This window comes from Furipterus horrens, unplaced genomic scaffold (assembly GCF_987537825.1).
Source record: "Furipterus horrens unplaced genomic scaffold, mFurHor1.1.pri manual_scaffold_18, whole genome shotgun sequence".
NCBI lineage: Eukaryota > Metazoa > Chordata > Mammalia > Chiroptera > Furipteridae > Furipterus > Furipterus horrens.
This window is the reverse complement of record NW_028327188.1, coordinates 4617741-4635960: the sequence shown is the minus strand read 5'-3', so window position 1 is coordinate 4635960 and position 18220 is coordinate 4617741.

Here is an 18220-nt window from a genome sequence, read left to right as displayed (position 1 = left end):
ATATCTTGTTTTCGGGGCAGAGTAACGCATGTACTACTGAAAGTACAGATGTAGCTCTTTGAACTGAAGATATTAGATGCTATCTGGTTCTCATGTATGTCTTTCTAAAAGTTGTTGTTGCACTTATTGTTAACTCATAAAGACTGTGTTCCGAAGGAGGCCAGCAACAGTTTTCAACCAGATGAAATTCTAACCACCATATACAGATAATCAAACGATTTCAACAGATGGAATTATGCCCTTGCTGTGCCGTTGTTGTTCTGCTTCATTGTATGCTTCAGTGAGCTTTCGAGTTGATACAGTAGACTAAAGAGCAAACACTGGTTTCAAGAACGCTGGAGTCTTTTGGGTAGTGTGCTTCACCTGACACACCAAAGGATCTATATGTGACTTCACCGTTCACAGTGGTTTCCTATGTTGTTTCTTTGTAATTCACTGTGAATATCTGAAAATACCGTGTTTTCAAAGAGACCAAGCTTAGAAATTATATCACGCAAAGGATCAATCTTTGAAACAGGAGAGAACATCACAATTTCTAGCAATTATAACAGAAGTTATTGCTTTCTCTTCCCTGTCCGTGCGGTGATGGCATTCATTGTGGGAGATAGTGACGGTTGGCATTCCCATTGAAGGCAGAAGCAGAGATAGCGATGTCTCGACATATCTTGTTTTCGGGGCAGAGTAAGGCATGTACTACTGAAAGTACAGATGTAGCTCTTTGAACTGAAGATATTAGATGCTATCTGGTTCTCATGTATGTCTTTCTAAAAGTTGTTGTTGCACTTATTGTTAACTCATAAAGACTGTGTTCCGAAGGAGGCCAGCAACAGTTTTCAACCAGATGAAATTCTAACCACCATATACAGATAATCAAACGATTTCAACAGATGGAATTATGCCCTTGCTGTGCCGTTGTTGTTGCACTTATTGTTAACTCATAAAGACTGTGTTCCGAAGGAGGCCAGCAACAGTTTTCAACCAGATGAAATTCTAACCACCATATACAGATAATCAAACGATTTCAACAGATGGAATTATGCCCTTGCTGTGCCGTTGTTGTTCTGCTTCATTGTATGCTTCAGTGAGCTTTCGAGTTGATACAGTAGACTAAAGAGCAAACACTGGTTTCAAGAACGCTGGAGTCTTTTGGGTAGTGTGCTTCACCTGACACACCAAAGGATCTATATGTGACTTCACCGTTCACAGTGGTTTCCTATGTTGTTTCTTGTTAATTCACTGTGAATATTTGAAAATACCGTGTTTTCAAAGAGACCTAGCTTAGAAATTATATCAGGCAAAGGATCATTCTTTGAAACAGGAGAGAACATCACAATTTCTACAAATTATAACAGAAGTTATTGCTTTCTCTTCCCTGTCCGTGCGGTGATGACATTCATTGTGGGAGATAGTGACGGGTGGCATTCCCATTGAAGGCAGAAGCAGAGATAGCGATGTCTCGACATATCTTGTTTTCGGGGCAGAGTAACGCATGTACTACTGAAAGTACAGATGTAGCTCTTTGAACTGAAGATATTAGATGCTATCTGGTTCTCATGTATGTCTTTCTAAAAGTTGTTGTTGCACTTATTGTTAACTCATAAAGACTGTGTTCCGAAGGAGGCCAGCAACAGTTTTCAACCAGATGAAATTCTAACCACCATATACAGATAATCAAACGATTTCAACAGATGGAATTATGCCCTTGCTGTGCCGTTGTTGTTCTGCTTCATTGTATGCTTCAGTGAGCTTTCGAGTTGATACAGTAGACTAAAGAGCAAACACTGGTTTCAAGAACGCTGGAGTCTTTTGGGTAGTGTGCTTCACCTGACACACCAAAGGATCTATATGTGACTTCACCGTTCACAGTGGTTTCCTATGTTGTTTCTTTGTAATTCACTGTGAATATCTGAAAATACCGTGTTTTCAAAGAGACCAAGCTTAGAAATTATATCACGCAAAGGATCAATCTTTGAAACAGGAGAGAACATCACAATTTCTAGCAATTATAACAGAAGTTATTGCTTTCTCTTCCCTGTCCGTGCGGTGATGGCATTCATTGTGGGAGATAGTGACGGTTGGCATTCCCATTGAAGGCAGAAGCAGAGATAGCGATGTCTCGACATATCTTGTTTTCGGGGCAGAGTAAGGCATGTACTACTGAAAGTACAGATGTAGCTCTTTGAACTGAAGATATTAGATGCTATCTGGTTCTCATGTATGTCTTTCTAAAAGTTGTTGTTGCACTTATTGTTAACTCATAAAGACTGTGTTCCGAAGGAGGCCAGCAACAGTTTTCAACCAGATGAAATTCTAACCACCATATACAGATAATCAAACGATTTCAACAGATGGAATTATGCCCTTGCTGTGCCGTTGTTGTTGCACTTATTGTTAACTCATAAAGACTGTGTTCCGAAGGAGGCCAGCAACAGTTTTCAACCAGATGAAATTCTAACCACCATATACAGATAATCAAACGATTTCAACAGATGGAATTATGCCCTTGCTGTGCCGTTGTTGTTCTGCTTCATTGTATGCTTCAGTGAGCTTTCGAGTTGATACAGTAGACTAAAGAGCAAACACTGGTTTCAAGAACGCTGGAGTCTTTTGGGTAGTGTGCTTCACCTGACACACCAAAGGATCTATATGTGACTTCACCGTTCACAGTGGGTTCCTATGTTGTTTCTTTGTAATTCACTGTGAATATCTGAAAATACCGTGTTTTCAAAGAGACCTAGCTTAGAAATTATATCAGGCAAAGGATCAATCTTTGAAACAGGAGAGAACATCACAATTTCTAGCAATTATAACAGAAGTTATTGCTTTCTCTTCCCTGTCCGTGCGGTGATGACATTCATTGTGGGAGATAGTGACGGGTGGCATTCCCATTGAAGGCAGAAGCAGAGATAGCGATGTCTCGACATATCTTGTTTTCGGGGCAGAGTAAGGCATGTACTACTGAAAGTACAGATGTAGCTCTTTGAACTGAAGATATTAGATGCTATCTGGTTCTCATGTATGTCTTTCTAAAAGTTGTTGTTGCACTTATTGTTAACTCATAAAGACTGTGTTCCGAAGGAGGCCAGCAACAGTTTTCAACCAGATGAAATTCTAACCACCATATACAGATAATAAAACGATTTCAACAGATGGAATTATGCCCTTGCTGTGCCGTTGTTGTTCTGCTTCATTGTATGCTTCAGTGAGCTTTCGAGTTGATACAGTAGACTAAAGAGCAAACACTGGTTTCAAGAACGCTGGAGTCTTTTGGGTAGTGTGCTTCACCTGACACACCAAAGGATCTATATGTGACTTCACCGTTCACAGTGGTTTCCTATGTTGTTTCTTGTTAATTCACTGTGAATATTTGAAAATACCGTGTTTTCAAAGAGACCTAGCTTAGAAATTATATCAGGCAAAGGATCATTCTTTGAAACAGGAGAGAACATCACAATTTCTAGCAATTATAACAGAAGTTATTGCTTTCTCTTCCCTGTCCGTGCGGTGATGACATTCATTGTGGGAGATAGTGACGGGTGGCATTCCCATTGAAGGCAGAAGCAGAGATAGAGATGTCTCGACATATCTTGTTTTCGGGGCAGAGTAACGCATGTACTACTGAAAGTACAGATGTAGCTCTTTGAACTGAAGATATTAGATGCTATCTGGTTCTCATGTATGTCTTTCTAAAAGTTGTTGTTGCACTTATTGTTAACTCATAAAGACTGTGTTCCGAAGGAGGCCAGCAACAGTTTTCAACCAGATGAAATTCTAACCACCATATACAGATAATCAAACGATTTCAACAGATGGAATTATGCCCTTGCTGTGCCGTTGTTGTTCTGCTTCATTGTATGCTTCAGTGAGCTTTCGAGTTGATACAGTAGACTAAAGAGCAAACACTGGTTTCAAGAACGCTGGAGTCTTTTGGGTAGTGTGCTTCACCTGACACACCAAAGGATCTATATGTGACTTCACCGTTCACAGTGGGTTCCTATGTTGTTTCTTTGTAATTCACTGTGAATATCTGAAAATACCGTGTTTTCAAAGAGACCTAGCTTAGAAATTATATCAGGCAAAGGATCAATCTTTGAAACAGGAGAGAACATCACAATTTCTAGCAATTATAACAGAAGTTATTGCTTTCTCTTCCCTGTCCGTGCGGTGATGACATTCATTGTGGGAGATAGTGACGGGTGGCATTCCCATTGAAGGCAGAAGCAGAGATAGCGATGTCTCGACATATCTTGTTTTCGGGGCAGAGTAACGCATGTACTACTGAAAGTACAGATGTAGCTCTTTGAACTGAAGATATTAGATGCTATCTGGTTCTCATGTATGTCTTTCTAAAAGTTGTTGTTGCACTTATTGTTAACTCATAAAGACTGTGTTCCGAAGGAGGCCAGCAACAGTTTTCAACCAGATGAAATTCTAACCACCATATACAGATAATCAAACGATTTCAACAGATGGAATTATGCCCTTGCTGTGCCGTTGTTGTTCTGCTTCATTGTATGCTTCAGTGAGCTTTCGAGTTGATACAGTAGACTAAAGAGCAAACACTGGTTTCAAGAACGCTGGAGTCTTTTGGGTAGTGTGCTTCACCTGACACACCAAAGGATCTATATGTGACTTCACCGTTCACAGTGGGTTCCTATGTTGTTTCTTTGTAATTCACTGTGAATATCTGAAAATACCGTGTTTTCAAAGAGACCTAGCTTAGAAATTATATCAGGCAAAGGATCAATCTTTGAAACAGGAGAGAACATCACAATTTCTAGCAATTATAACAGAAGTTATTGCTTTCTCTTCCCTGTCCGTGCGGTGATGACATTCATTGTGGGAGATAGTGACGGGTGGCATTCCCATTGAAGGCAGAAGCAGAGATAGCGATGTCTCGACATATCTTGTTTTCGGGGCAGAGTAACGCATGTACTACTGAAAGTACAGATGTAGCTCTTTGAACTGAAGATATTAGATGCTATCTGGTTCTCATGTATGTCTTTCTAAAAGTTGTTGTTGCACTTATTGTTAACTCATAAAGACTGTGTTCCGAAGGAGGCCAGCAACAGTTTTCAACCAGATGAAATTCTAACCACCATATACAGATAATCAAACGATTTCAACAGATGGAATTATGCCCTTGCTGTGCCGTTGTTGTTCTGCTTCATTGTATGCTTCAGTGAGCTTTCGAGTTGATACAGTAGACTAAAGAGCAAACACTGGTTTCAAGAACGCTGGAGTCTTTTGGGTAGTGTGCTTCACCTGACACACCAAAGGATCTATATGTGACTTCACCGTTCACAGTGGTTTCCTATGTTGTTTCTTTGTAATTCACTGTGAATATCTGAAAATACCGTGTTTTCAAAGAGACCAAGCTTAGAAATTATATCAGGCAAAGGATCAATCTTTGAAACAGGAGAGAACATCACAATTTCTAGCAATTATAACAGAAGTTATTGCTTTCTCTTCCCTGTCCGTGCGGTGATGGCATTCATTGTGGGAGATAGTGACGGTTGGCATTCCCATTGAAGGCAGAAGCAGAGATAGCGATGTCTCGACATATCTTGTTTTCGGGGCAGAGTAAGGCATGTACTACTGAAAGTACAGATGTAGCTCTTTGAACTGAAGATATTAGATGCTATCTGGTTCTCATGTATGTCTTTCTAAAAGTTGTTGTTGCACTTATTGTTAACTCATAAAGACTGTGTTCCGAAGGAGGCCAGCAACAGTTTTCAACCAGATGAAATTCTAACCACCATATACAGATAATCAAACGATTTCAACAGATGGAATTATGCCCTTGCTGTGCCGTTGTTGTTGCACTTATTGTTAACTCATAAAGACTGTGTTCCGAAGGAGGCCAGCAACAGTTTTCAACCAGATGAAATTCTAACCACCATATACAGATAATCAAACGATTTCAACAGATGGAATTATGCCCTTGCTGTGCCGTTGTTGTTCTGCTTCATTGTATGCTTCAGTGAGCTTTCGAGTTGATACAGTAGACTAAAGAGCAAACACTGGTTTCAAGAACGCTGGAGTCTTTTGGGTAGTGTGCTTCACCTGACACACCAAAGGATCTATATGTGACTTCACCGTTCACAGTGGGTTCCTATGTTGTTTCTTTGTAATTCACTGTGAATATCTGAAAATACCGTGTTTTCAAAGAGACCTAGCTTAGAAATTATATCAGGCAAAGGATCAATCTTTGAAACAGGAGAGAACATCACAATTTCTAGCAATTATAACAGAAGTTATTGCTTTCTCTTCCCTGTCCGTGCGGTGATGACATTCATTGTGGGAGATAGTGACGGGTGGCATTCCCATTGAAGGCAGAAGCAGAGATAGCGATGTCTCGACATATCTTGTTTTCGGGGCAGAGTAACGCATGTACTACTGAAAGTACAGATGTAGCTCTTTGAACTGAAGATATTAGATGCTATCTGGTTCTCATGTATGTCTTTCTAAAAGTTGTTGTTGCACTTATTGTTAACTCATAAAGACTGTGTTCCGAAGGAGGCCAGCAACAGTTTTCAACCAGATGAAATTCTAACCACCATATACAGATAATAAAACGATTTCAACAGATGGAATTATGCCCTTGCTGTGCCGTTGTTGTTCTGCTTCATTGTATGCTTCAGTGAGCTTTCGAGTTGATACAGTAGACTAAAGAGCAAACACTGGTTTCAAGAACGCTGGAGTCTTTTGGGTAGTGTGCTTCACCTGACACACCAAAGGATCTATATGTGACTTCACCGTTCACAGTGGGTTCCTATGTTGTTTCTTTGTAATTCACTGTGAATATCTGAAAATACCGTGTTTTCAAAGAGACCTAGCTTAGAAATTATATCAGGCAAAGGATCAATCTTTGAAACAGGAGAGAACATCACAATTTCTAGCAATTATAACAGAAGTTATTGCTTTCTCTTCCCTGTCCGTGCGGTGATGACATTCATTGTGGGAGATAGTGACGGGTGGCATTCCCATTGAAGGCAGAAGCAGAGATAGCGATGTCTCGACATATCTTGTTTTCGGGGCAGAGTAACGCATGTACTACTGAAAGTACAGATGTAGCTCTTTGAACTGAAGATATTAGATGCTATCTGGTTCTCATGTATGTCTTTCTAAAAGTTGTTGTTGCACTTATTGTTAACTCATAAAGACTGTGTTCCGAAGGAGGCCAGCAACAGTTTTCAACCAGATGAAATTCTAACCACCATATACAGATAATCAAACGATTTCAACAGATGGAATTATGCCCTTGCTGTGCCGTTGTTGTTCTGCTTCATTGTATGCTTCAGTGAGCTTTCGAGTTGATACAGTAGACTAAAGAGCAAACACTGGTTTCAAGAACGCTGGAGTCTTTTGGGTAGTGTGCTTCACCTGACACACCAAAGGATCTATATGTGACTTCACCGTTCACAGTGGGTTCCTATGTTGTTTCTTTGTAATTCACTGTGAATATCTGAAAATACCGTGTTTTCAAAGAGACCTAGCTTAGAAATTATATCAGGCAAAGGATCAATCTTTGAAACAGGAGAGAACATCACAATTTCTAGCAATTATAACAGAAGTTATTGCTTTCTCTTCCCTGTCCGTGCGGTGATGACATTCATTGTGGGAGATAGTGACGGGTGGCATTCCCATTGAAGGCAGAAGCAGAGATAGCGATGTCTCGACATATCTTGTTTTCGGGGCAGAGTAACGCATGTACTACTGAAAGTACAGATGTAGCTCTTTGAACTGAAGATATTAGATGCTATCTGGTTCTCATGTATGTCTTTCTAAAAGTTGTTGTTGCACTTATTGTTAACTCATAAAGACTGTGTTCCGAAGGAGGCCAGCAACAGTTTTCAACCAGATGAAATTCTAACCACCATATACAGATAATCAAACGATTTCAACAGATGGAATTATGCCCTTGCTGTGCCGTTGTTGTTCTGCTTCATTGTATGCTTCAGTGAGCTTTCGAGTTGATACAGTAGACTAAAGAGCAAACACTGGTTTCAAGAACGCTGGAGTCTTTTGGGTAGTGTGCTTCACCTGACACACCAAAGGATCTATATGTGACTTCACCGTTCACAGTGGGTTCTATGTTGTTTCTTTGTAATTCACTGTGAATATCTGAAAATACCGTGTTTTCAAAGAGACCTAGCTTAGAAATTATATCAGGCAAAGGATCAATCTTTGAAACAGGAGAGAACATCACAATTTCTAGCAATTATAACAGAAGTTATTGCTTTCTCTTCCCTGTCCGTGCGGTGATGACATTCATTGTGGGAGATAGTGACGGGTGGCATTCCCATTGAAGGCAGAAGCAGAGATAGCGATGTCTCGACATATCTTGTTTTCGGGGCAGAGTAACGCATGTACTACTGAAAGTACAGATGTAGCTCTTTGAACTTTAGATATTAGATGCTATCTGGTTCTCATGTATGTCTTTCTAAAAGTTGTTGTTGCACTTATTGTTAACTCATAAAGACTGTGTTCCGAAGGAGGCCAGCAACAGTTTTCAACCAGATGAAATTCTAACCACCATATACAGATAATCAAACGATTTCAACAGATGGAATTATGCCCTTGCTGTGCCGTTGTTGTTCTGCTTCATTGTATGCTTCAGTGAGCTTTCGAGTTGATACAGTAGACTAAAGAGCAAACACTGGTTTCAAGAACGCTGGAGTCTTTTGGGTAGTGTGCTTCACCTGACACACCAAAGGATCTATATGTGACTTCACCGTTCACAGTGGGTTCCTATGTTGTTTCTTTGTAATTCACTGTGAATATCTGAAAATACCGTGTTTTCAAAGAGACCTAGCTTAGAAATTATATCAGGCAAGGGATCAATCTTTGAAACAGGAGAGAACATCACAATTTCTAGCAATTATAACAGAAGTTATTGCTTTCTCTTCCCTGTCCGTGCGGTGATGACATTCATTGTGGGAGATAGTGACGGGTGGCATTCCCATTGAAGGCAGAAGCAGAGATAGCGATGTCTCGACATATCTTGTTTTCGGGGCAGAGTAACGCATGTACTACTGAAAGTACAGATGTAGCTCTTTGAACTGAAGATATTAGATGCTATCTGGTTCTCATGTATGTCTTTCTAAAAGTTGTTGTTGCACTTATTGTTAACTCATAAAGACTGTGTTCCGAAGGAGGCCAGCAACAGTTTTCAACCAGATGAAATTCTAACCACCATATACAGATAATCAAACGATTTCAACAGATGGAATTATGTCCTTGCTGTGCCGTTGTTGTTCTGCTTCATTGTATGCTTCAGTGAGCTTTCGAGTTGATACAGTAGACTAAAGAGCAAACACTGGTTTCAAGAACGCTGGAGTCTTTTGGGTAGTGTGCTTCACCTGACACACCAAAGGATCTATATGTGACTTCACCGTTCACAGTGGGTTCCTATGTTGTTTCTTTGTAATTCACTGTGAATATCTGAAAATACCGTGTTTTCAAAGAGACCTAGCTTAGAAATTATATCAGGCAAAGGATCAATCTTTGAAACAGGAGAGAACATCACAATTTCTAGCAATTATAACAGAAGTTATTGCTTTCTCTTCCCTGTCCGTGCGGTGATGACATTCATTGTGGGAGATAGTGACGGGTGGCATTCCCATTGAAGGCAGAAGCAGAGATAGCGATGTCTCGACATATCTTGTTTTCGGGGCAGAGTAACGCATGTACTACTGAAAGTACAGATGTAGCTCTTTGAACTGAAGATATTAGATGCTATCTGGTTCTCATGTATGTCTTTCTAAAAGTTGTTGTTGCACTTATTGTTAACTCATAAAGACTGTGTTCCGAAGGAGGCCAGCAACAGTTTTCAACCAGATGAAATTCTAACCACCATATACAGATAATCAAACGATTTCAACAGATGGAATTATGCCCTTGCTGTGCCGTTGTTGTTCTGCTTCATTGTATGCTTCAGTGAGCTTTCGAGTTGATACAGTAGACTAAAGAGCAAACACTGGTTTCAAGAACGCTGGAGTCTTTTGGGTAGTGTGCTTCACCTGACACACCAAAGGATCTATATGTGACTTCACCGTTCACAGTGGGTTCCTATGTTGTTTCTTTGTAATTCACTGTGAATATCTGAAAATACCGTGTTTTCAAAGAGACCTAGCTTAGAAATTATATCAGGCAAAGGATCAATCTTTGAAAGAGGAGAGAACATCACAATTTCTAGCAATTATAACAGAAGTTATTGCTTTCTCTTCCCTGTCCGTGCGGTGATGACATTCATTGTGGGAGATAGTGACGGGTGGCATTCCCATTGAAGGCAGAAGCAGAGATAGCGATGTCTCGACATATCTTGTTTTCGGGGCAGAGTAACGCATGTACTACTGAAAGTACAGATGTAGCTCTTTGAACTGAAGATATTAGATGCTATCTGGTTCTCATGTATGTCTTTCTAAAAGTTGTTGTTGCACTTATTGTTAACTCATAAAGACTGTGTTCCGAAGGAGGCCAGCAACAGTTTTCAACCAGATGAAATTCTAACCACCATATACAGATAATCAAACGATTTCAACAGATGGAATTATGCCCTTGCTGTGCCGTTGTTGTTCTGCTTCATTGTATGCTTCAGTGAGCTTTCGAGTTGATACAGTAGACTAAAGAGCAAACACTGGTTTCAAGAACGCTGGAGTCTTTTGGGTAGTGTGCTTCACCTGACACACCAAAGGATCTATATGTGACTTCACCGTTCACAGTGGTTTCCTATGTTGTTTCTTTGTAATTCACTGTGAATATCTGAAAATACCGTGTTTTCAAAGAGACCAAGCTTAGAAATTATATCACGCAAAGGATCAATCTTTGAAAGAGGAGAGAACATCACAATTTCTAGCAATTATAACAGAAGTTATTGCTTTCTCTTCCCTGTCCGTGCGGTGATGACATTCATTGTGGGAGATAGTGACGGGTGGCATTCCCATTGAAGGCAGAAGCAGAGATAGCGATGTCTCGACATATCTTGTTTTCGGGGCAGAGTAACGCATGTACTACTGAAAGTACAGATGTAGCTCTTTGAACTGAAGATATTAGATGCTATCTGGTTCTCATGTATGTCTTTCTAAAAGTTGTTGTTGCACTTATTGTTAACTCATAAAGACTGTGTTCCGAAGGAGGCCAGCAACAGTTTTCAACCAGATGAAATTCTAACCACCATATACAGATAATCAAACGATTTCAACAGATGGAATTATGCCCTTGCTGTGCCGTTGTTGTTCTGCTTCATTGTATGCTTCAGTGAGCTTTCGAGTTGATACAGTAGACTAAAGAGCAAACACTGGTTTCAAGAACGCTGGAGTCTTTTGGGTAGTGTGCTTCACCTGACACACCAAAGGATCTATATGTGACTTCACCGTTCACAGTGGGTTCCTATGTTGTTTCTTTGTAATTCACTGTGAATATCTGAAAATACCGTGTTTTCAAAGAGACCTAGCTTAGAAATTATATCAGGCAAAGGATCAATCTTTGAAACAGGAGAGAACATCACAATTTCTAGCAATTATAACAGAAGTTATTGCTTTCTCTTCCCTGTCCGTGCGGTGATGACATTCATTGTGGGAGATAGTGACGGGTGGCATTCCCATTGAAGGCAGAAGCAGAGATAGCGATGTCTCGACATATCTTGTTTTCGGGGCAGAGTAACGCATGTACTACTGAAAGTACAGATGTAGCTCTTTGAACTGAAGATATTAGATGCTATCTGGTTCTCATGTATGTCTTTCTAAAAGTTGTTGTTGCACTTATTGTTAACTCATAAAGACTGTGTTCCGAAGGAGGCCAGCAACAGTTTTCAACCAGATGAAATTCTAACCACCATATACAGATAATCAAACGATTTCAACAGATGGAATTATGCCCTTGCTGTGCCGTTGTTGTTCTGCTTCATTGTATGCTTCAGTGAGCTTTCGAGTTGATACAGTAGACTAAAGAGCAAACACTGGTTTCAAGAACGCTGGAGTCTTTTGGGTAGTGTGCTTCACCTGACACACCAAAGGATCTATATGTGACTTCACCGTTCACAGTGGGTTCTATGTTGTTTCTTTGTAATTCACTGTGAATATCTGAAAATACCGTGTTTTCAAAGAGACCTAGCTTAGAAATTATATCAGGCAAAGGATCAATCTTTGAAACAGGAGAGAACATCACAATTTCTAGCAATTATAACAGAAGTTATTGCTTTCTCTTCCCTGTCCGTGCGGTGATGACATTCATTGTGGGAGATAGTGACGGGTGGCATTCCCATTGAAGGCAGAAGCAGAGATAGCGATGTCTCGACATATCTTGTTTTCGGGGCAGAGTAACGCATGTACTACTGAAAGTACAGATGTAGCTCTTTGAACTTTAGATATTAGATGCTATCTGGTTCTCATGTATGTCTTTCTAAAAGTTGTTGTTGCACTTATTGTTAACTCATAAAGACTGTGTTCCGAAGGAGGCCAGCAACAGTTTTCAACCAGATGAAATTCTAACCACCATATACAGATAATCAAACGATTTCAACAGATGGAATTATGCCCTTGCTGTGCCGTTGTTGTTCTGCTTCATTGTATGCTTCAGTGAGCTTTCGAGTTGATACAGTAGACTAAAGAGCAAACACTGGTTTCAAGAACGCTGGAGTCTTTTGGGTAGTGTGCTTCACCTGACACACCAAAGGATCTATATGTGACTTCACCGTTCACAGTGGGTTCCTATGTTGTTTCTTTGTAATTCACTGTGAATATCTGAAAATACCGTGTTTTCAAAGAGACCTAGCTTAGAAATTATATCAGGCAAAGGATCAATCTTTGAAACAGGAGAGAACATCACAATTTCTAGCAATTATAACAGAAGTTATTGCTTTCTCTTCCCTGTCCGTGCGGTGATGACATTCATTGTGGGAGATAGTGACGGGTGGCATTCCCATTGAAGGCAGAAGCAGAGATAGCGATGTCTCGACATATCTTGTTTTCGGGGCAGAGTAACGCATGTACTACTGAAAGTACAGATGTAGCTCTTTGAACTGAAGATATTAGATGCTATCTGGTTCTCATGTATGTCTTTCTAAAAGTTGTTGTTGCACTTATTGTTAACTCATAAAGACTGTGTTCCGAAGGAGGCCAGCAACAGTTTTCAACCAGATGAAATTCTAACCACCATATACAGATAATCAAACGATTTCAACAGATGGAATTATGCCCTTGCTGTGCCGTTGTTGTTCTGCTTCATTGTATGCTTCAGTGAGCTTTCGAGTTGATACAGTAGACTAAAGAGCAAACACTGGTTTCAAGAACGCTGGAGTCTTTTGGGTAGTGTGCTTCACCTGACACACCAAAGGATCTATATGTGACTTCACCGTTCACAGTGGGTTCCTATGTTGTTTCTTTGTAATTCACTGTGAATATCTGAAAATACCGTGTTTTCAAAGAGACCTAGCTTAGAAATTATATCAGGCAAGGGATCAATCTTTGAAACAGGAGAGAACATCACAATTTCTAGCAATTATAACAGAAGTTATTGCTTTCTCTTCCCTGTCCGTGCGGTGATGACATTCATTGTGGGAGATAGTGACGGGTGGCATTCCCATTGAAGGCAGAAGCAGAGATAGCGATGTCTCGACATATCTTGTTTTCGGGGCAGAGTAACGCATGTACTACTGAAAGTACAGATGTAGCTCTTTGAACTGAAGATATTAGATGCTATCTGGTTCTCATGTATGTCTTTCTAAAAGTTGTTGTTGCACTTATTGTTAACTCATAAAGACTGTGTTCCGAAGGAGGCCAGCAACAGTTTTCAACCAGATGAAATTCTAACCACCATATACAGATAATCAAACGATTTCAACAGATGGAATTATGTCCTTGCTGTGCCGTTGTTGTTCTGCTTCATTGTATGCTTCAGTGAGCTTTCGAGTTGATACAGTAGACTAAAGAGCAAACACTGGTTTCAAGAACGCTGGAGTCTTTTGGGTAGTGTGCTTCACCTGACACACCAAAGGATCTATATGTGACTTCACCGTTCACAGTGGGTTCCTATGTTGTTTCTTTGTAATTCACTGTGAATATCTGAAAATACCGTGTTTTCAAAGAGACCTAGCTTAGAAATTATATCAGGCAAAGGATCAATCTTTGAAACAGGAGAGAACATCACAATTTCTAGCAATTATAACAGAAGTTATTGCTTTCTCTTCCCTGTCCGTGCGGTGATGACATTCATTGTGGGAGATAGTGACGGGTGGCATTCCCATTGAAGGCAGAAGCAGAGATAGCGATGTCTCGACATATCTTGTTTTCGGGGCAGAGTAACGCATGTACTACTGAAAGTACAGATGTAGCTCTTTGAACTGAAGATATTAGATGCTATCTGGTTCTCATGTATGTCTTTCTAAAAGTTGTTGTTGCACTTATTGTTAACTCATAAAGACTGTGTTCCGAAGGAGGCCAGCAACAGTTTTCAACCAGATGAAATTCTAACCACCATATACAGATAATCAAACGATTTCAACAGATGGAATTATGCCCTTGCTGTGCCGTTGTTGTTCTGCTTCATTGTATGCTTCAGTGAGCTTTCGAGTTGATACAGTAGACTAAAGAGCAAACACTGGTTTCAAGAACGCTGGAGTCTTTTGGGTAGTGTGCTTCACCTGACACACCAAAGGATCTATATGTGACTTCACCGTTCACAGTGGGTTCCTATGTTGTTTCTTTGTAATTCACTGTGAATATCTGAAAATACCGTGTTTTCAAAGAGACCTAGCTTAGAAATTATATCAGGCAAAGGATCAATCTTTGAAAGAGGAGAGAACATCACAATTTCTAGCAATTATAACAGAAGTTATTGCTTTCTCTTCCCTGTCCGTGCGGTGATGACATTCATTGTGGGAGATAGTGACGGGTGGCATTCCCATTGAAGGCAGAAGCAGAGATAGCGATGTCTCGACATATCTTGTTTTCGGGGCAGAGTAACGCATGTACTACTGAAAGTACAGATGTAGCTCTTTGAACTGAAGATATTAGATGCTATCTGGTTCTCATGTATGTCTTTCTAAAAGTTGTTGTTGCACTTATTGTTAACTCATAAAGACTGTGTTCCGAAGGAGGCCAGCAACAGTTTTCAACCAGATGAAATTCTAACCACCATATACAGATAATCAAACGATTTCAACAGATGGAATTATGCCCTTGCTGTGCCGTTGTTGTTCTGCTTCATTGTATGCTTCAGTGAGCTTTCGAGTTGATACAGTAGACTAAAGAGCAAACACTGGTTTCAAGAACGCTGGAGTCTTTTGGGTAGTGTGCTTCACCTGACACACCAAAGGATCTATATGTGACTTCACCGTTCACAGTGGTTTCCTATGTTGTTTCTTTGTAATTCACTGTGAATATCTGAAAATACCGTGTTTTCAAAGAGACCAAGCTTAGAAATTATATCACGCAAAGGATCAATCTTTGAAACAGGAGAGAACATCACAATTTCTAGCAATTATAACAGAAGTTATTGCTTTCTCTTCCCTGTCCGTGCGGTGATGGCATTCATTGTGGGAGATAGTGACGGTTGGCATTCCCATTGAAGGCAGAAGCAGAGATAGCGATGTCTCGACATATCTTGTTTTCGGGGCAGAGTAAGGCATGTACTACTGAAAGTACAGATGTAGCTCTTTGAACTGAAGATATTAGATGCTATCTGGTTCTCATGTATGTCTTTCTAAAAGTTGTTGTTGCACTTATTGTTAACTCATAAAGACTGTGTTCCGAAGGAGGCCAGCAACAGTTTTCAACCAGATGAAATTCTAACCACCATATACAGATAATCAAACGATTTCAACAGATGGAATTATGCCCTTGCTGTGCCGTTGTTGTTCTGCTTCATTGTATGCTTCAGTGAGCTTTCGAGTTGATACAGTAGACTAAAGAGCAAACACTGGTTTCAAGAACGCTGGAGTCTTTTGGGTAGTGTGCTTCACCTGACACACCAAAGGATCTATATGTGACTTCACCGTTCACAGTGGGTTCCTATGTTGTTTCTTTGTAATTCACTGTGAATATCTGAAAATACCGTGTTTTCAAAGAGACCTAGCTTAGAAATTATATCAGGCAAAGGATCAATCTTTGAAACAGGAGAGAACATCACAATTTCTAGCAATTATAACAGAAGTTATTGCTTTCTCTTCCCTGTCCGTGCGGTGATGACATTCATTGTGGGAGATAGTGACGGGTGGCATTCCCATTGAAGGCAGAAGCAGAGATAGCGATGTCTCGACATATCTTGTTTTCGGGGCAGAGTAACGCATGTACTACTGAAAGTACAGATGTAGCTCTTTGAACTGAAGATATTAGATGCTATCTGGTTCTCATGTATGTCTTTCTAAAAGTTGTTGTTGCACTTATTGTTAACTCATAAAGACTGTGTTCCGAAGGAGGCCAGCAACAGTTTTCAACCAGATGAAATTCTAACCACCATATACAGATAATCAAACGATTTCAACAGATGGAATTATGCCCTTGCTGTGCCGTTGTTGTTCTGCTTCATTGTATGCTTCAGTGAGCTTTCGAGTTGATACAGTAGACTAAAGAGCAAACACTGGTTTCAAGAACGCTGGAGTCTTTTGGGTAGTGTGCTTCACCTGACACACCAAAGGATCTATATGTGACTTCACCGTTCACAGTGGTTTCCTATGTTGTTTCTTTGTAATTCACTGTGAATATCTGAAAATACCGTGTTTTCAAAGAGACCAAGCTTAGAAATTATATCAGGCAAAGGATCAATCTTTGAAACAGGAGAGAACATCACAATTTCTAGCAATTATAACAGAAGTTATTGCTTTCTCTTCCCTGTCCGTGCGGTGATGGCATTCATTGTGGGAGATAGTGACGGTTGGCATTCCCATTGAAGGCAGAAGCAGAGATAGCGATGTCTCGACATATCTTGTTTTCGGGGCAGAGTAAGGCATGTACTACTGAAAGTACAGATGTAGCTCTTTGAACTGAAGATATTAGATGCTATCTGGTTCTCATGTATGTCTTTCTAAAAGTTGTTGTTGCACTTATTGTTAACTCATAAAGACTGTGTTCCGAAGGAGGCCAGCAACAGTTTTCAACCAGATGAAATTCTAACCACCATATACAGATAATCAAACGATTTCAACAGATGGAATTATGCCCTTGCTGTGCCGTTGTTGTTGCACTTATTGTTAACTCATAAAGACTGTGTTCCGAAGGAGGCCAGCAACAGTTTTCAACCAGATGAAATTCTAACCACCATATACAGATAATCAAACGATTTCAACAGATGGAATTATGCCCTTGCTGTGCCGTTGTTGTTCTGCTTCATTGTATGCTTCAGTGAGCTTTCGAGTTGATACAGTAGACTAAAGAGCAAACACTGGTTTCAAGAACGCTGGAGTCTTTTGGGTAGTGTGCTTCACCTGACACACCAAAGGATCTATATGTGACTTCACCGTTCACAGTGGGTTCCTATGTTGTTTCTTTGTAATTCACTGTGAATATCTGAAAATACCGTGTTTTCAAAGAGACCTAGCTTAGAAATTATATCAGGCAAAGGATCAATCTTTGAAACAGGAGAGAACATCACAATTTCTAGCAATTATAACAGAAGTTATTGCTTTCTCTTCCCTGTCCGTGCGGTGATGACATTCATTGTGGGAGATAGTGACGGGTGGCATTCCCATTGAAGGCAGAAGCAGAGATAGCGATGTCTCGACATATCTTGTTTTCGGGGCAGAGTAACGCATGTACTACTGAAAGTACAGATGTAGCTCTTTGAACTGAAGATATTAGATGCTATCTGGTTCTCATGTATGTCTTTCTAAAAGTTGTTGTTGCACTTATTGTTAACTCATAAAGACTGTGTTCCGAAGGAGGCCAGCAACAGTTTTCAACCAGATGAAATTCTAACCACCATATACAGATAATAAAACGATTTCAACAGATGGAATTATGCCCTTGCTGTGCCGTTGTTGTTCTGCTTCATTGTATGCTTCAGTGAGCTTTCGAGTTGATACAGTAGACTAAAGAGCAAACACTGGTTTCAAGAACGCTGGAGTCTTTTGGGTAGTGTGCTTCACCTGACACACCAAAGGATCTATATGTGACTTCACCGTTCACAGTGGGTTCCTATGTTGTTTCTTTGTAATTCACTGTGAATATCTGAAAATACCGTGTTTTCAAAGAGACCTAGCTTAGAAATTATATCAGGCAAA